Below are 20,843 nucleotides of genomic sequence, written 5' to 3'. Positions count from 1 at the left end.
TCTTCAGCTGAGAGGAGGGGTGGCAGAGGAGGAGGATGAAAGGACAGAGTAAGATGCTGGGTGTCTGGGGCCAGTATAGCAGCTGAGCTGCTGCTCCTTCCAGTGTTCCTCTCAGACTCAGTGCCTCGCTGAAAGCCTGTTAGCAGCTGCTGATCACTGTGGAGCAGCCTTTCTCAACAGGGGTGCCTCGGTACCCCGGGGTGCCGCCAGAGGTCTTCAGGGATGCAATGGGGAGAATGGCTGTCACTTGAGCTCAAGCTCCTGATCCCCAGCCTCACTGGACGTCGGCACTGGGAGCCATCGCACCGCTGAGCATAGTGAAAGCAAAGGGCTGGGGAGTGTGTCCTGTGCTCTCTGCTTCCCCCTGGAGTGCAGTACCAGGCTGTGTGATGGAAGCTAAGGTACTGTAACTTTTCATTATGCTGTATACATGTGCCTGTGTGTACGAATGTGTGTGTACATGTACGTGTGTGTACATGTGTGTGTACATGTGTATATGTGTGTGTACAAGTGTGTGTATGTGTACATATATGTGTGTACATGTGTGTGTGTGTACATGTGTATATGTGTGTGTACAAGTGTGTGTATGTGTACATATATATGTGTACATGTGTGTGTGTGTGTGTGTGTGTGTACATGTGTATGTGTGTAAATGTGTATGTGTGTACATGTGTATGTCTGAGTGTGTACATGTGTTTGTATGTGTACATGTGTGTGTGCCTGTGTGTACATGTGTATGTATGTGTACATATGTATGTGTGTGTTTATGTGTACATGTGTGTGTGTATCTGTCTGTGTGTATGTGTACGTGTGTGTACATGTGTATGTGTACGTAAGTGTGTGTATACATATGAGTGTGTCTGTGTGTACATGTGTTTGTATGTGTGTGTTTGTTTTTATATGTGTATATATGTATTTTACTTTTAATCTCGACCCCCTATTCCTGTCCTATCAGAACTGCTTTCTTAGGACTTCATGAGAGCAGCAAGGACTGCTGCTCCTCTGAAAAGCAATCCATGCTCAGATCACTTTTCAGAGGTACTGGACAGGTGGTAAACAGGCAATATGTTGCCTCCTCACCACCTGGTTTAACCCCAGCATCAATCACCACACCACAACTGCGTGCAATGAGCACACAGTTGTGGGGTGGTTGTAGTTCAACTCCATTCAACTGGAGGCAACAACATGTGTATACCCCCAGCTGCTGTTTCTGCAGCTAAACGGGGAGCATTTGAGGGTGGTAAAAGCAACTCAATTGCATGGTTTTACCGCCCTCCAACCTCACAGATGAACAGACCCTTGGTTCACATCTGTGTGGCTGTGTGTAGGGCAGCCATTCATTTCAAAGGGCTGCTTTACCCGCAGAAATGCAGGGAAAGTTGTCCCTGACCTTAGTTTTAAAATTGCACCACACCAAAAACACCCCACATTTGCCAACGTATGGGGGTACCCCTAAAGAGTAGAACATTTGCCTACATATCAGGAATGAACGCGATTTCGCATGCGTTCCACGACACACAGTAACGTGAACCATGCCTTGGACAGGGGTGCCTTGTGGCTGAAAATACTTTTCAAGGGCGCCCCAACCGGAAAAAGGCTTTTTATAGTGCAAAAATAACAAATGAACAGGCAATCAAATACCTCTGAAAGACAGATCTATTTGTGGGGAAAAAAAACACGTAAATTTAATTTGGGTTCAGCGTCAGTTAAATTAACGCAGTGCTGTATTACAAACAACGGCCTGGTCAGGAAGGGGGGTAAATCCTCTACAGGGCAAGTGGTTAAAGTCCCAGGACAAATGAATTGGTTGTATGGATATATTAAGGGATGGAGGCACATCATTGGTACATCAGGTCACATTCTATTTTTGTTATTTCAGTTACTGCAACAGATTTTTTTTTTCTTTTGGGATAAAGGTTTCAAATAAACAAAGCACCCCAGTCAGTGTTAAATGGTTTTTCTCAACCTCCACTTTTTGTGGACAGCTTGGTCTGTTTAAAAACCACTTGCCCTCCAGAGCATTTACCCCTTCTTCCTGACCAGGCCATTTTTTGCATTACGGCACTGCTTTACTTTAACTGACAATTGCGCAGTCATGCAACACTGCACCCAAATGAAATTTACGTCCTTTTTTCCCCACGAAGTGAGCTTTCTTTTGGTGGTATTTGATCGCCTGTACATTTTTTATTTTTTGTGCTATAAAAAAAAAGACAGACAATTTTGATAAAAAACAATATTTTTGATTTTTTGCTATTAAACATGTCCAGTAAAAAATTTTACAAAATCAAATTTCCTCATAAATTTAGGCCAAAATGTATTCTGCTACATGTCTTTGCTAAAAAAAATCCCAATACGTGTAAATTAATTGGTTTACGTGAAAGTTATAGTGCTTACAAACGGCGGTATATATACTGGACTTTTTTAAAAAAATGTTTACTAATAATGGCGGCGATCAGTGACTTATAGTGGGACTGTGGTGGGCATTCTGACACTGGTGGGGGACTGACTGTCACTGACATCCCAAGTTACACCAATACAGTGATCAGTGCTAATAAAAAGGGGTTAACGTGTGGTGATCAAAGGGTTAACTGTGTGCTGTTTTACAATGTGTGCTGTGTTTGTACTTCACTGTAAGCGCACTGCAGTGTGCTGGAGCTGACAAGGAGGAGAACTGCTTTGTTTACTAACAGTTCTCCCCTTCGTCAGAGATCCTCAGCAATCACCAGGCGCCAGCGAGTAATCACCGGCCGGGACCCAGTGATTGACAGCCACGGCACAAATGGTGGTGCGAGTAGGGCGCGTGCGACCCCTGCCCGGAAATGCAAAATCACGTATATATACAGGATTTTGCACACATCTGCCGCCCTGTAGCAGTATTTCTGCCTTGGGGCGGAGCTGAAGCAAAGTTGAAAAATAACAGATTCATTGGCTGGATCACCAGGTAAAAATAAAAAAACAATGCTTACAAAAGAAAATGAATGCAGCCATAATATCTAAAAACAAGTAAACTATGTGAACTATATTACGTTTTCAACGTTGAGTTTAAATATGCTTTACGACACCAAACTGGTTATGGCTGATACCTAAAAGATCACTAAGAACCACTAAGGGTGGACCATAAATCCCTACTGTTTTATTTACACCTTTTACGAACTACAGAGGAGCAGTTTTTTCACCAGATAATTCTCTTTTTTTCTCTCTAGCACCAAATAACCAAGCAAGTCCTCTCAAACAAATACAGAGATTTCATCAACAGAAACCTCAAGAGGTGCAATAGGCTAGGGAGTGATTTCAATCATCACCATTTACTCAAACCCTAAATATCAGTTTTGGGTGACCTGGCCCTTTTAAAAAACCTATACAAAATTGTTAATGGTTGCTTTTAATTGGTCTGAAAATTGATCTCAAAATTACTGTCTGGCACACTATTTCTTCTATGCTTTTTCAGAGGGGACACTATGGAGAGATTTACTAAAACTGGAACACTCAGAAATGGTGCAGCTGTGCATGTTGACCAATCAGCTTCTAACTTCAGCTTGTTCAGTTAAGCTTTGGCAATAAAACCTGGGAGCTGATTGGTTTCTATGGAGAGCACTAGATTTTGCACTCTCCTGTTTTAGTAAGTCCCTATATTACTTGGACTTAAAAAACAAAAACTGCCAATTGGAGTTCCTCTTTAAAAAGGTTGCGCTGTACTGCTTTAGCCTATAGAAACACCCAACAAAACATGTGTACAGTATATATTTATGAGGTAGGTGACATACCTAGTGTATACAGCCAGATGCCCAATACTGATGCAAAATGTGTTGGATTTCTCTTCAAAATGAATGACACCACAATGCGTCAACACAGGTAAGGTGCGTTGCAGTAACTGGCATGATGCTGCAACACATAGATGTAAATCAGCCCTAACATGTTGTATTAGATAAAAATAAATAGTATTTCCGTTCTGATGGAAAATTTTATTTATGAAGATATTAAATGTTTTAATATCTGTGATTTAATTCTACTTCTTTTTCACATAAAATACCCGCAATAGACATTCATAGGGAAACATTCTACTTGATTTAGACAGACCTTTATTTTTCACTGTCTGAAATATCCTTCACAATCTGATATTCCTATTTAGCAATCTCCCCTTGATTTCCTCCCAATGCCCTTGACTCGAGTGCTTGTTCTTGGCCCTGCTGTTGATATAAAGGAATACGTTGCTGCCATCACACCGCCCCATGCACACAAACTCCTAATCATCACCTAAAGAGACTGAAACTTCAAATAGCGCAGAATTAAGGCGCAGCGATTGCCACAGCATTTGTACAGTTCAAAAACCCAGAAGCCCCAAGCACACTGCAAATGTCTCACTTTGAATCTAGATCACACACAGCTCCAGCAATCTAATTTCAGACTTAGTTGCTAAATGTGTAACATCAGTCTCAATATTTGAAAGGTTACACAGCACAGCAGGCTTCATCAAAGTGCGCTTAACACACTACATTCCAATGGAGAACTCAATGTCCTTCCTCTTCGTCTACAGGGCAGCATACCAAGCTATTAAAATTAAATGATTCTGCACACACCTTGGTCAAGAGATATGTCACACTGTATACCTAATTACCTGAGACACTCCTGCTACTCCCTCATCCAATAAATATGAGGCTTGACATGAAAATAGATCTCTTCCCCAACATGCAATCCAACCGTCCATCCATCCTTACCAACCATAGCGGACTCAAGCTTTACACAAAATCATTCAACTTAGATCGGGATTAATATTTAAAAGGCACAAACAGATATTTTTCTGTTTGTTATACGGGGAGAGTGCATGTCTCTTGGTTATGGGGTGTACTGTGTAAGCTGTGCTGCTGTAACTGGTGTGGAACTACAAGTCGCAGCATGTCAAGGCAGGCTAGGGATTGTACTGTTTCTGAGAGGGGCAAGATTTCAAGCTCTGACGTCGAGACAGAAAATAATACAAGGGATCCCCATAGAGTATCAGTTTAGTGGTTCAGCAAGCAGAGATCTGCTGGTATACTATACCGGAGAGGATGTCTGGGTCATTGGAAGGCATGTATTAGGGTGACCGTAGGCTGGGCTGTTCTTGACATGCAGAATAAATACACATTTTAATGCTGTAACATTAGTCACCAATTATACTATTTAGTGCAACATCAGATGTCTCGCCTATGTGTTTTTTTGCACATTGTCGCACTTTGAGCATTCATTACAACCGCCTGTATTACATGCAACAAAGAAGCTCAAGTATATTTTTGAGTGTTTGAATGTCTAAACCGTGCAATTTTCAAGCACAAAACTTGCTTGCTGCTTTTGAGGTGCCATTAAAGCTAAGCCTTGGGGTGCCATTAAAGCTAAGCCTTGAGGTGCCATTAAAGCTCAGCCTTGGGGTGCCATTAAAGCTCAGCCTTGGGGTGCCATTAAAACTGAGCCTTGGGGTGCTGTTAAAGCTAAGCCTTGGGGTGCTGTTAAAACTAAGCCTTGGGCTGCTGTTAATCTAAGCCTTGGGGTGCCATTAAAGCTAAGCCTTGGGGTGCCGTTAAAGCTAAGCCTTGGGGTGCCATTAAAGCTAAGCCTTGGGGTACCATTAAAACTAAGCCTTGGGGTGCCATTAAAGATAAGCCTTGGGGTGCTATTAAAACTAAGCCTTGGGGTGCCATCAAAGCTAAGCCTTGGGGTGCCATCAAACCTAAGCCTTGGGATGCCATTAAAACTAAGCCGTGGGGTGCCATAAAAACTAAGCCTTGGGGTGCTATTAAAGCTAAGCCGTGGGGTGCCATTAATGCTAAGCCTTGGGGTGCCATCAAAGGTAAGCCTTGGGGTGCCATCAAAGCTAAGCCTTGGGGTGCCATCAAAGCTAAGCCTTGGGGTGCCGTCAAAGCTAAGCCTTGGGGTGCCATGAAAACTAAGCCTTGGGGTGCCATTAAAGCTAAGCCTTGGGGTGCCATTAAAACTAAGCCTTGGGTGCCATTAAAACTAAGCCTTGGTGTGCCATCAAAGCTGAGCCTTGGGGTGCCATCAAAACTGGGCCTTGGGGTGCCATTAAAGCTAAGCCTAGTTTCATATCAGTGCAGCTGCAGGATGATCTGTGATTTTGTAGTGTGACATCACACTTTTTTTTTACGTTTTTCATGCTTTATGCATTTTTTGTAGAAGGGGACTAGATTTTATACACAAAACTCACTAAATACGCATGTACATGTGTTTTTTTTATCCATTTTTGGTATATTTCCATTAGGTCAAAATCACTCTGCACCAACACATGGCAGCATACGGTGCCTTTTCCAAACACGCGCTGCAGCTGCACTGTATTGCTGTGAATGGGCACCATTGAAAATAATGCGATTTATTTTATCATGCAGTGCTGCACGATAGCAGCTGCATCAGAAATTGCACTAATGTGAACAGGGGCTCATTGGGGTGACATTCAAAATGGATGGCAGCGCATCACATCATTGCAAACAGCACAAGTAGCTTGCGATGCGATAATGCGCACATTTACATGGCTCACTCATGCGAACAGGCCTTGCAATGTATAGAAGAATAATGATTTAGGTGTGATTACGTTACACAAGTGTAAATGCAGGTTTGGAACGTTTGCAATCGTTACTTTGTAATAGTTTATATATTTGTAAATATTTCTTTACACATGCAACAAACTTTCTTATTCAGAAGAGTGAAGGGAGCCATCAGATGCATTGCCCCCAGGACAGGGTGTACAGTGATCTCATTGGTGCCCCATGTACCGTACCCAGGTCCTGGCACCAGGCACTACACACCATCCTCTGCCCATAGAACAGCCCCATGGACTAGGCTGGGAGCACACCCCGGGAGATATGTGACAGATCCCACCTAGTACTTTTCTCCGAAGACGGTGACACTCAGTGACATGTGACAATTAAATCCCCCGGACTGAGCTCCCATCTGCTGCAGGGACAGCTCAGGAGTTGGTGTCCCCGGTGCCATGGACCGGATCGTCCAACTTGCTCAGAGAGAAGGGTGAAGGCTGGGGCGGGGAGGGCTCCTCTTACCTTTGCTGGCCGGGGTCGGGTCGGGGAGGTGAGCGGTGGCTGCAGCAGTTCTCAGTGTGGAGGCTCCTCCGACAGATCGCGATCCTCCTCGGCTCCGGCTCTTTCCCTCTCTCCCCTGATCGCAATGAGAGAGCTGGGGCTGGAGTTGAGCGGCGCGCATGCGCAGTAACACCAGGTGAGGGAGCCTGAGCGCACACAGCATCGTTGGAGCCCAGCTGGAGGTCCTGTATACAGGAAAGTTTACAGACCAATCACAGAGATCCCCCAGGGGGAGGCTTTTATCCCCTGCTATTATTATTATTATTATTATTTCATTTTATGATTTTTGTGAAATAATATTTTTTTTATTCTATTATTATTATTATTATACATGATTTATATAGGTTTTATCTTCTTTTTTTAATTAATATTTTAGTATTATTGTTATTATTAATATTTATTTCATTGTATGATTTATGTAAAATATTAATATATTTGTATTATTATTATTATAATACAAGATTTATATAGGTGTTATCTCATGTTATAATTATTAATATTTTACTATTTTTGTTATTATTTATTTCATTGTATGATATAATAAAATAATAATATATTTTTCTGTTTCTATTATTATTATACAGGATTTATATAGGTTTTATCTCCTGTTATTATTAATATTTTATTATTATTGTTATTATTTATTACATTTTATGATTTATGTAAAATAATAATATATTTTTCTGATTTTATTATTATTATTATTATTATTGTTAGTATTATTATTATTATTATTATACAGGATTTATATAGGTTTTATCTACAGGTATTATTATTAATATTTTACTATTATTGTTATTATTATTTATGACATTTTATGATTTATGTAATATAATATATTTTTCTGATTTTTTATTATTATTATTATACAGGCTTTATATAGGTTATTATTATTATTATTATATAATAATAATAATTTACTATTTATGTTATTATCATTATTATTATTATTATTTATTTCATTTTATGATTTATGTAAAATAATAATATATTTTTCTGATTCTATTATTATTATATAGGAGTTATATAGGTTTTATCTCCTGTTATTATTATTATTTTACTATTATTATTATAATTTATTTCATTTTATGATTTATGTAAAATAATAATACATTTTCCTCATTCTATTATTGTTATTATACAGAATTTATATAGGTTTTATCTCTTGTTATTATTATTATTATTAATATTTTACTATTATTGTTATTATTTCAATGTATGATATTTATTGGAATGAAAATGATAATACATTTTTCTGATTCTGTTTCTATTGTTATTATTATTATTAGTAGTAGTAGTAGTAATAGTAGTAGTGTTAGTATTATTACACAGGACTTTTACTGTGCCAACAGTTTGTCCTGTTCCTATATTCCTCCACTGTTTTGTTCTAATTCCACATCTTTATCCCCCATTCACAGCGGAGTGTTTTGTTGTGTGTTTCTCTACACACAGACATTTTGAGAGAAATAGAGAGAGCAGAAGCAGAGAGAGCAGTATGTGTTGAGATGACCTGTCTTTTCTGCTTGTATTTACTATCCCATCATGAGCATAATGCAGCGTGTTCTACCATTTCTTCCTTTACACAAAACCTGGAACTGACTGCGCTGGTGTACCGGGTCAATTCGAAGACATGGAAAACACTTTGCATGCATTTCTGATGATGAAAAAAGACTCTGGACAGCATCTGGATATGGAACAGTTAAAACATGCTTCTAAACACAAATGCTTAGAAACACAGGTAGCCTCCCTGGCAGTATTCCCGAGTGTAGCTCGGGGTAAAGTTTCAGTACCACAAGCAGTAATCCCGAGCTACACTCGGGAATACCATGCGGCACTGCTCCAGGATCTTTTCTTCTCTTACCTTGTCCTGCGCTCCTGCGATGTCCCTTCTGCAGTGTCTCCGGCAATGTCCTCCGGCGGATGCCGGCATCTGTCTTCTAGGTTCCGTCCCCTGCGAGCGTCGGGATGTACGGGGGACAGAACGGTGGGAAATTTGAAAATGACAAAAAGTGACATTCACTAAATACACTAAAATCACGTAGTAAAACATTACTGTATCAAACCATTTCACATACATTTTGTCCCGAGTGCTTTGTCCTGTGCCCTGCCTGCATTTTTACTGTTCTTATTGCCTGGAAACTGAGAAATGTCCATGGCGTCCAAAAAGCGTCCCTTTAGGTCAAAAGCGGTTTTAGACCAGCTAGAGAACAGTGATAGTAAATTAGAACCACTTGCAGAATTGAGTGATAATGATTCGTGGGGAAATTCGTCATCAGACACTGAAAACGATTTTGCGACTTTGCTCAGTGATGTGCGAACTTGGCGCTATATTTCATATTTCAGTGTTTTTGGTTTGATTATATTATTGAATTCAATTTATTATTATATTATTATTTTTTATGATTATTTATTCAAATATAATTTATGATTTCGTGTTTCAAATTTTACATACCGGGGATGTTTACTAGACTCTTGTTCGGACAGATTTCATTGAGTTATTCCTAAAAATTACAGGCCTACAATAAAAAAAACTACATATTTCCATGCAAAAAATGTACCGCTTTGAGCACAAAAATACTGACATAATCAGACCACTAGGGAGGTTAACCACGTTTACATGCGTTTACAAGCGGTTGGCGTTTGCAACGCTGGTAAAATCTACTCCTGAATACAAGTTTGGTGCGTTCTAAAAAAAATGACTGTAAACTCAACTCAGTGCACATTAGTTACATACTACACATCCTACATCTAGTCCTCCTCAAGAATGTGCACAAAGGGGTGACTCTGTTTCTACATACAGCGGGAACACAAAAAACTAACATAGCCACCCTCTATCAGGAAGCTGGATCACAGCAGCATAAATAAGGAATTTGGAGTTGGGAGGAGGCTTAGAGCAGTAGAAGGCAGGGGCGTCCCTACTAGGCAGGTGCGGGGGGGGGGGGGCATGCGACACCGGCTGACACCTACTGCACGGGGTGACACCGGACCGACTCCACGAAAAGGTAAGTTGTAAAGCAAGCCGACGATCCCCGCAGGATGGATCAGATCTGCGGATTGGGGAGCATAATGGATCAGACTTCGATCCATTATGCTCAATCCACAGATCCGATCCATCCTGTGGGGATTGTCAGCATGCAACCCATATGGGGTGACACCGGACCTGCTCCACAAAAAGGTAAGTTGTAAAGCAAGCCAACGATCCCCGCAGGATGGATTGGATCTGTGGATTGAGCATAATGGATAGGGGTCCGATCCATTCTGCGGGGATCGTCGGAGGGAGTGTCACCAAATGTTATTGCACCGGGTGACACCAACCCTGCGGACGCCCCTGATAGACGGTACTTTTCTGAATTAAAGAATATATAAACCCAACAATTCATATTCCTGATACAAACCCTGGCAAAAAGTATGGAATCACCACTCTTGGAAAATGTGCATTCAATTGTTTAATTGTGTAGAAAAAAACTAATCACAGACATGCCTCAAAACTATTTTCATTTAACATTCCAACCTTCTGCCTTTAAGACACACTTGAAAAAAGAAAACTGCAGTCAGTTGCAACTGTTTTTGCAGATCAAGCAGAGGAAAAAAAATATGGAATCACTCAATTTTGAGGACAATATTCTGGAATCACCATGTACTTTGCAGTTCTAAAATAAACATCTACATCAGATTACATCTGCTAATTAGTCTGCAGTTAATAAAGAGTGCTTGCACACCTTGGTGAGCTGTTGCACCAAAATGATTGACATGAATCATGGCTCCAACACCAGAGATGTCAGTTGAAACAAAGGAGAGGAAACTTCTAAAACTTCCAGAACGTAAATCATCACGGAATGTTGCAAAAGATGTTGCTTGTTCCCAGTCAGCTGTGTCTAAGATCTGGACCAAGTACTAATCAAATGGGAAGGTTGTAAAAGGGAAGAGTACTGGTAGACCAAGGAAGACATCTAAGCGTCAAGATAGAAAACCTAAAGCAATATGCCTTGAAAACAGAAAATGCACAACACAACAAATGAGGAACAAATGGGCAGAAACCGGAGTCAATGTCTGTGACCGAACTGTAAGACATCGCCTAAAGGAAATGAGATTTACATACAGAAAAGCCAAACGAAAACCATCATTAACACCTAAACAGAAAAACAAGGTTACAGTGGGCTAAAGAAAAGAAATCATGGACTGTGGATGACTGGATTAAAGTGATGTTTAGTGATGAATCACGAATCTGCATTGGGCAGGGTGATGATGCTGGAACTTTTGTTTGATGCCATTCCAATGAAATGTATAAAGATAACTGCCTGAATAAAACATGCAAATTTCAACAATCATTGATGATATGGGGTTGTATGTCAGGTAAGGATATGGGGGAGATGACATTAATTAAATCTTTAATAAATGCACAAGTTTATATTGAGAGTTTGGACACTTTTCGTGTTCCATTAATTGAAAGGATGTTTGGTGATGATGACATCATTTTTCAGGATTATAATGCATCTTGTCATAAGGCAAAAGCCGTGAAAACCTTCCTTCCAGAAAGACCTATTGGGGTTTATTTACTAAAGCTGGAGAGTGCAAAATCAGACTCACTTCTGCATAGAAACCAATCAGCTTCCAGGTTTCATTGCCAAAGCTTCATTGAACAAGCTGAGGTTAGAAGCTGATTGGTTTCTATGCAGAAGGGAGTCTGATTTTGGACTCTCCAGCTTTAGTAAATAAACCCCATTATGTCAATGGCATGGCCGGCAAATAGTCTGGACCTCAATCCAACTGAAAATCTATGGTGGAAATGAAAGAAAATGGTCCTTGACAAGGCTCCAACCTGCAAAGCTGATCTGGCAACTGCAATAAGAGAATGTTGGAGCCAGATTGATGAAGAATACTGTTTGTTGATAGTTACATCCATGCTTCGGAGAATTCAAGATCTTATAAAAGCCAGAGGTGGTGCAACAAAGTACTAGTGGTGTACTTTAGTATTTTTTTTCATGATTCCATAATATTTTCCTCAGTATTGAGTGATTCCATATTGTTTTCCTCTGCTTGATCTTCAAAAACAGTTGCAAGTGACTACAGTTTTCTTTCTTTTTTCTTTTTTAAGTGTTTCTTAAAGCCAGGAGGTTGGAATGTGAAAGGCAAATAGTTTTCCCACTCCCTTCCCCCTCCTTTTCCACTTACAAGTTGGACTTTATTAATGCACTTTGGACTATTAAGCAAACCCATTTTCTCCTCCAGCGCAAAATATTTATCTATTATACCAATGGCTTGCATCCTTGGTTGCCAGTTCTGGCCACCAAAATGCAGAACACACCAAAGTGCCCATTGTGTATTCACCCATAGCATGGAGTGGCATAGCATAAAGTCTTGAGGAATGGAGCCCGGCTTATGATCTTGCGCACAGTTCTGCTGCAGTTAGAAAGTGCTTCTCAATGGCGATCTTGTTACTGACATGAAGACTTTGCAAACTCAATAACTGGGCGACTGAGCTACAAATCACTGTGAAATTAGTAAATTAGTGATTGCACAGAAAATAGCTATGATTCCCTTAGCAAGAAACAGCTTTATAAAAAAAAAAAGATCTCTACAATTAAATTGCCCATCTGACATTGAAAAGTACTCCATTTACCATAAAAGATTTAGAAAAATATCTTTATCACACTCAGGCTATATCAGGTTTATACAGCTATGTATTCATAAATAAAAAAATATAGGTCCCCCTCACACCTGGATGTTCCATTGCAGTGCCTTAACATATAGGTATGAATGAGCGCTATGTTGCATGTTAACGCACTTTACGTTACAGGAGCCTATTTAATTGAATGGGTTGCTAATGCACCACGAAGGACCTAAAATTGAACTTGCACTATTTTTGTTATTGTGGCGTACCACTGCATGTCAGTACATTGTTGTGCTTTGCAGTGTCCTGCAACACAGGTGTGCTTGAAGTGCAATGTTGAACTGTGTTCCGTGCAATGCCATGCATTGCTATAATGTACATGTTACAGCAAAAGCTGTCATGATCAGGGCTCAGACTTAGAGGCCAGTGGTTTTAGCAGTGGAAAGGCTCACACAGAAACACAGGAGGATAACTACACAAGCATATTTTCCTGACAGGTGACGTGGGTTCACCCAAGGCACAGGGTCTAAGCACTACCGGTCTTCACCAGAGCTTCTGATAGAGGAGATGGGGTTCGCTGCATGCTAGTGCCAGATCACAGCACCAGGAAGTGAGCAAGCCAGGGTGTGGTAGCAGATGTGGTAGGAAGGATTAAGCAATAGCGTAGTGGGTAAACAGGCCAAAGGTTGGTAACAAGTGGTTGCAGGTTGGGATCAAGAGGAAGCATAGTTGAGGAACAAACCAAAGGTCAGTGATGAATAGTAATGAGGAAGTGGATGGCAGAAGGAGCATAAGGATCAAGATATTGTGTGGAACAAGGAGTTCAAGGTTCACCAGAAGCAAGATAGAAAGTAAGTGTGTTCAAAGGGTCAGGCTTGGAGCTGTACAGGATCTCAGGTGGCTCAGCAAGAATAGATACTGCCAGATGCAGCAGAGATCCTGGTTTCAAATCCTCATCCTGACAAAAGCAGTGGTGTGAAGCCAGCCTAAGGGTGATTATCTGATGCTTCCCAACAGCAATCCCTTCCTAACACAAGCATTTTACTTACCTGTCCCTGCTTTTCACAAGGCAGCCTACCAGCTGCAGCACAGATGCCATTCCAGAGGTCTTCTGGCCAGGACCCATCATTGGCCAAACTATCCAAAAAAAGTTCATAAGGCTTTCCCAATTCATGAATCAATTTGCTCATCTCTGCTGTTTACTGAAAAGCATTACAGAGTGACCTTCTCAGCTTAATAAAATGCAATAAAAGAGTTCTTATTTTTACCTCCCACAAGCTGCCTATATCTCCGACCTTCCCTCTTTTCCAGCTCTGCAGTCTCTGTAGGACTCCTTGGCATTTGATACTTCTGAGACTGTTGGATGCCTGTGTGCCATGGTGCACCCCATGGTTCCATCCTCTGACCTCTACACCACTAATGTGTCATGTAGGGGTTGGAAGATAAACCTCAACATGCAACAGAGAAAACTCACGGGCAAATTTAGGAATTGTCGGATGGTAAAGAGTCTTACGGAGGCTACAGAAGGTAGGACACATGAGCAGTCAGAAAAAGTAAGTATATATGCTATTCTATTGAAGGTAGCTTTTATCTGAAATTTTATTAAAGTGTAAGGGAGGGTTATAATCCCTGTCAGGTTTTTTTTGCCGTATATGTCCCATAGGGGAGATTTACCTTCACTTTTTGTCCCAAAACAGGAAGTGAGAGGAAATCCCTCCAAAGTGACAGAATCCCAGGGTCACCAGAACTAGGGCCCCCATTGGAAGACTTTCTCTCTATTAGTGTTCTGATGTCAACCCAAAATGTGTTATTTTCTTTTACTTTCACTTTCAATAATAATGGGAGATAGGTCAAATAGAGAGGGTGAATCTCCCCTAAAGGGGGGGGGGGCATAGACAGCAATAAAAGAATGGCAGGTGTTTTAATCACTTTTGTTTAGTTAGACTTTAACCTGACAGGGCCACTTAACAAGAAATCTGTACCAAGAAAGATAAATATAGAGGATGTAATTGCCTACTTCTATAAATCCTGTAAGCCTGACTGCCCTCTGCTACTATACTTTCAGACATTCACACAAAACAATCAAGAGATGGGGGAAAATCAGCGCTCCTAATATGCATAATTTTCCATCTATAATTTAGAAAGCTATAGGATCATCATGACAGCCAGAGAACTAATATTTTCTAAAGGACTTCCATAATAGCAGCCCTCATACTCCCTCACTACAGACTTCCTTAATATAAAATAAAAATGTCACATGTATTTCTGTTCATACTTCGATATCTAAGTACCCTCCAGCTTTATGGTATCTGCTGCTTTGTGAGGACACTCTAGCCTAAGGGTGGTTGAATTGTGCCTGCACATTGGATCACTCTCTAAAATCTAGGGATAGCTTAAAGCACTCACCCATTTTAGCAATGTCTTTTCTACTGCCTGTTCTACCCTCCCACTTGCATATTCGCAAAAAAAAGGAAAACTTTTTTCCAATTTTTTTTTACTTGCTATAAATGACATTGGGAACCCCCCACACATTCACACACATGCATGGGTGGAGCTTGAGGGGTTGCAGGGTTCTCAATAGCAGCCCTGTCCATGCTCCAGGGGGCTTGTGCGGCCTCCTTGTCACATTAGGTTTTATACTGTATTGCTGGAGAAAAATGCTTGACGTATCACCCTACGTAGATAAGTCAATAAACTTAAAGGACTTGGGCTGGCCATGCAGGGGCCAACCCATGCCTATACCGGGCCCCCTGAGTTTTTGGCTTCAGCTAAAGAGGGTGATGGGGCAAGCCCTTTCCCCCAGCGGCGCACTCTCTGCTCAGCCCCCAGCCCAATACAGCCCCTCCCCGCCCTGCTCAACTATGCACGTACACTCAATGTGGGGGTAAGTAGGCCACACTCTGAGCTGTGGAGTGAAAGTTGTGGGCTTGTATGTGAATCTTGAAATCAGTGGTCCCACCCCACTTAGTTTCCTTTTTTACATACAAGCCCACTGCTTTTACCTGCCAGCTCAGAGTGTGACCTGCCTACCCCCACCTTGTGTGCATGTGCACAGTTGAGGAGGGCTGAGCAGGGCAGGGAGAGAGGGGCTGCACTGGACAGGGCAGGGGGCTGAAGGGCTTGCTCTGTCATGCTGTGTAGATGATACCAGAAACTCAGAGGGCCTGGGACAGGCCTGGGTGGGCCCCTGCCCTCTAAGTTTGCTGAACTACCTATGCAGGGTGACACGGCAAGAACTTTTCCCAAGCAATACAGGTCACAGGGTCTCTATCAGAGCACCTATGGAGATACGTGGCATCTGTACATATGGGCTTGGAATCTTGCACGCGCAGAGACCTGGCAGAGACTTGCGACATTTCTGCTCATGAACCAGATGTCCACTAAAGATGGTGTCAGTGGAGAAGAGCGGCTAAGGGAGACCTTCTGCTTCAAGCATGACAACACTGGACTCCAAGGTGTAGCAAGTGTGTCTTTTTTAATTTTTGCGGGGTTAGGTAGGGAGAAGTTCCTCATTCAATTTCCAAGACTTATGATGACAAACCTAAAGTTAAATGGAATCAGAAAGGTGCAAGGTTTGCTCTTACCACACTGATTGGCTGGAAGTGTAGGTGGACCAAATGGATATTAGAACATTGACAGGTCCAGGCAGAAATTGCTGAACTGAAATACAGCCATCTGTTCTTTAAACCCTCTTGATGTAGTACTGTAATGCATTCTGGCTTCATATACAAAAGTATATATGACGCTTTTTACTTTTTTGCTTAAAGCAACGGTTAGAACACCCTGTCCTGACAGCACATAGGAGAGTTGAACCCCTGTCCTCAAACACAAGCAGTAGCCAGGCTTTTCAGCATCCCGACATGCCTCCCCGAACACTGCTCTAATCAACAATGAAGTGAGAATGAGAATTGATGAATAAGAAATATCAATGGATGACGCCATGCTCTTTAAGGAAAGGTTTCCTTAATTTAAGGAGTGACTGAAGAATAAGACCCCAGTGAGCCTGGAGCTGGTGTAAAGTAAGTGCAATGTGTGAGGAGGGATTTCTGCAAATTAGATCAGCGAGGAAATGGAAGATGGGAAATAGATTAGGTTAGGGATTTGGTTTAGTTTTCAAATATTCCAGGAACCCAAATAAACGCTAATAACTGAATTTATGATGTAGTTTAAGAGGAGTTTTATGCTGCAGGTAATGACCTGGGCAAACCTGGGCAATTTCCAAGGGCAGTTACTAATACCCTGAGACTGTCCCTCGAAAGCATTGACAGCTGAATTTAAGTCATAGGCAATACTACCGCTGAATGTACAGTAATTTATTAAGACTAAAATAGAAATACATTAACTGACTGCACTAATTAATCATCAGAATTTTTTTAATACCTTTCCAGTCACAAGGAAAATTATCGTAAGTCATTCAACAGTTACTACAACCCAAACATGCTGCACACAGCTAGAATAGGATTGTCAGCAAATGCATTTATTTTATTGACAGGTTCTTGCTGCTCTAGGGCTGCATTACATAGAGAGCTGATGTCCACTCAGTGGGATACATTATCATCATAGGCTGTGTGGAGTGAATTAACCTATATTATTTTTAGTGCAGCATATTAATTGTTAATTACTGGAGTATAAAGATTCATCAAATGTTTGAAGTACAGTACAGCTGAAACCATATCTTTAGTTCAATGTTGAAAATAATTTTACATAACTACAGTATTTACCACACAAGCTGAGTCTTAATAATCTACCATGGTTAACATCATCTTAAAATGAAATCATAAAGGATTTATATCTTTTTAATCATTATCTTTTTAATCATTTTTTTTAAATGTACACTTATTTTACTGTTTATTAACATTCTTTGTTTTACAAATACACATTTAAAACCAGGTACACATAAAACATAGTCTTAATGGTGCTATGTGTGTATTCTAAAGAGAGCAGAAGCTGTCCACCTGCAGACTCTCTCTCTCTCTGATTGAAACAATATAGGAAGCTGTCTGAAGCGAGAGAAAGGGAGGGTAGATGAGTACCCACACTGACACATTCAGTGTTGTGTGTAAATTTGAGCTTAAAGCGGAACTTCACCCAAAAGGGGGAGTTCTGCTCTTCTTTCTCCTCCCCCTTCCTCTGCCATATTTGAAACATATTTTTTGGAGGTGAAGTGGGTACCTAGTTTTGACAGGTACCCACTCCAACTTCAGCTCGGATCACCTAGACGTTCCAAGCAGAAGTTTGGCCCCCTCTCTACCCGCAACCTTTTGGGACACTTCACAGATCCCATAAGGTTGCAGGACTATTCACAAAGTGCAGCTCGGCTCGTGCATATCAGTGGGCAGTTGTGTGTAAATCCACAAGGAGTCACAGCCAGCTGCCCAAAGTTAACATGTTGGTGCCCAAAGATTGGTGAAGCAACTGGCCCGGGTGAGGATGGTGCTGGATCCTTGGACAGGTAAGTATCTGTTTATTAAAAGTCAGCAGCTACAGGTACAGTTTTTGTAGCTGCTGATTTTTATTTTTATAGAAATGACTGAAGAACCGTTTTAAGCTATGAAACTCTAACAAATAGTATTCCTACTGTAAATGAAGGAAGGGATAACCGGTAAAACTTGAAATAGGGACTAGAGGAAAGAAAGAAAGAGAGAAAGGAAGAAAGGAAAGAAGAAAGAAAGAAAGAAAGAAAGAGAAAAAGAAAGAAAGAAAGAAAGAAAGAAAGAAAGAAAGAAAGAAAGAAAGAAAGAAAAAGAAAGAGAACATAAACCTATTATTCATTCCCTTTAAAACATTTGCATGGACACTGCTGGTGCTTCTGGATCTAAGCCTGTAATATGTAAGGTTGTGTCAGGGGACCATGGAGCACTGCATCCACTTACATGACATGCTTACTAAACTGGATCACCACATACAGCTATGTGTTTTCAATTCTCATGGTAGGCATATTTTTCCTGGTCAGAACTAAATCTTAAAGTCAAAAGTATGCTTTTATCATTGTCTTCATTTTGTAAAGCACTGCTCAAACTGTTGGCACTATATAAATCCTGTATAAAATAATAATAATAATCATCATCATCATATGTAAAGCGAACAAAATTGAGACGATTTAGTGAACCTTATATGTATATATTTTCTTTTTAGATTCGCTTTCATTTGTGTCTGAATATTTGACTGATCGGCAAAGAATCATTCCACTTGATGAAGACCAATTACCAAACTGATCCTGGAATATCACAGTGCCATGAAAAGACTTGGCTGTAACAGTGTAATCGTTAGTGTGTCATACATTAGATTTTTAAATTATTACAGACAGTAACTTGAGAGAAGAGTTGCTAAAGAGGAAGTTCCTCTGGAACGGAAAAAACAGGAACTTAATAAAACAGAGTGAATTTGTGCTTCAGATGTTATGGTCATAATTTTAAAAGACAGGTCACAGGGGCATAGTACTGTTCTGAAATAAGAAAAGAGACACCTTTGTGACATCACTTCCCTCTCTCTCCTAAAGGGTTTTTCTGGGTAAATACTATCCTCGGATGACTTTAACCACTTGTATCTGATAGAAAAAAAATTGTGACTTTAGATATGCTGTAAGTAAGTCACATGGGAATTAATATTTGAAGCATGGCAATGGCCAAGCTATATGGCAAATACAGTCAGGTCCATAAATATTGGGACATCGACACAATTCTAACATTTTTGGCTCTATACACCACCACAATGGATTTGAAATGAAACGAACAAGATGTGCTTTAACTGCAGACTGTCAGCTTTAATTTGAGGGTATTTACATCCAAATCAGGTGAACGGTGTAGGAATTAAAACAGTTTGCATATGTGCCTCCCACTTGTTAAGGGACCAAAAGTAATGGGACAATTGGCTTCTCAGCTGTTCCATGGCCAGGTGTGTGATATTTCCTCATTATCCCAATTACAATGAGCAGATAAACGGTCCAGAGTTCATTTCAAGTGTGCTATTTGCATTTGGAATCTGTTGCTGTCAACTCTCAAGATGAGATCCAAAGAGCTGTCACTATCAGTGAAGCAAGCCATCATTAGGCTGAAAAAACAAAACAAACCCATCAGAGAGATAGCAAAAACATTAGGCGTGGCCAAAACAACTGTTTGGAACATTCTTAAAAAGAAGGAACGCACCAGTGAGCTCAGCAACACCAAAAGACCCGGAAGACTACGGAAAACAACTGTGGTGGATGACCGAAGAATTCTTTCCCTGGTGAAGAAAACACCCTTCACAATAGTTGGCCAGATCAAGAACACTCTCCAGGAGGTAGGTGTATGTGTGTCAAAGTCAGCAATCACGAGAAGACTTCACCAGAGTGAATACAGAGGGTTCACCACAAGATGGAAACCATTGGTGAGCCCCAAAAACAGGAAGGCCAGATCAGAGTTTGCCAAACAACATCTAAAAAAGCCTTCACAGTTCTGGAACAACATCCTACGGACAGATGAGACCAAGATCAACTTGTACCAGAGTGATGGGAAGAGAAGAGTATGGAGAAGGAAAGGAACTGCTCATGATCCTAAGCATACCACCTCATCAGTGAAGCATGGTGGTGGTACTGTCATGGCGTGGGCATGTATGGCTGCCAATGGAACTGCTTCTCTTGTATTTATTGATGATGTGACTGCTGACAAAAGCAGCAGGATGAATTCTGAAGTGTTTCGGGCAATATTATCTGCTCATATTCAGCCAAATGCTTCGACGCCGCTTCACAGTGCAGATGGACAATGACCCAAAGCATACTGAAAAAGCAACCAAAGAGTTTTTTAAGGGAAAGAACTAGAATGTTATGCAATGGCCAAGTCAATCACCTGACGTGAATCCGATTGAGCATGCGTTTCACTTGCTGAAGACAAAACTGAAGGGAAAATGCCCCAAGAATAAGCAGGAACTGAAGACAGTTGCAGTAGAGGCCTGGCAGAGCATCACCAGGGATGAAACCCAGCGTCTGGTGATGTCTATGCGTTCCAGACTTCAGGCTGTAATTGACTGCAAAGGATTTGCAACCAAGTATTAAAAATTGAAAGTTTGATTCATGATTATTATTCTGTCCCATTACTTTTGGTCCCTTAACAAGTGGGAGGCACATATGCAAACTGTTGTAATTCCTACACAGTTCACCTGATTTGGATGTAAAT

The 20,843-nt window shown here is 40.9% G+C and overlaps 1 protein-coding gene and 1 long non-coding RNA gene across 4 annotated transcripts in view; one reads left to right on the top strand and one right to left on the bottom strand.

Annotated features, from left to right (window-relative positions):
* The window catches only part of ZNF385B (zinc finger protein 385B), a 708,580-nt gene extending 701,390 nt beyond the window's left edge, over positions 1–7,190 (bottom strand). For 2 of the 3 annotated variants that reach the window (XM_089690377.1, XM_089690379.1), the window contains exon 1: positions 7,044–7,190. The gene's annotated coding sequence lies outside the window, so the exon portion shown is untranslated. The remainder of the gene's footprint in view (positions 1–7,043) is intronic. The other variant, XM_089690378.1, reaches the window with a different exon arrangement.
* On the top strand, positions 75–19,087 carry LOC149451563 (uncharacterized). Its single transcript, XR_016315005.1, has 2 exons — positions 75–401; positions 18,829–19,087. It is a non-coding gene; the product is annotated as an uncharacterized LOC149451563 (long non-coding RNA).
* The last annotated feature ends 1,756 nt before the right edge of the window (positions 19,088–20,843 follow it).

Source organism: Staurois parvus, unplaced genomic scaffold, assembly GCF_062004578.1.
Source record: "Staurois parvus isolate SC_StPar_1 unplaced genomic scaffold, SC_StPar_1.0 ptg000530l, whole genome shotgun sequence".
NCBI classification, from domain to species: Eukaryota; Metazoa; Chordata; class Amphibia; order Anura; family Ranidae; genus Staurois; species Staurois parvus.
Note: the sequence above shows the minus strand (reverse complement) of the source record. Positions and strands in the feature narration are given on the sequence as shown.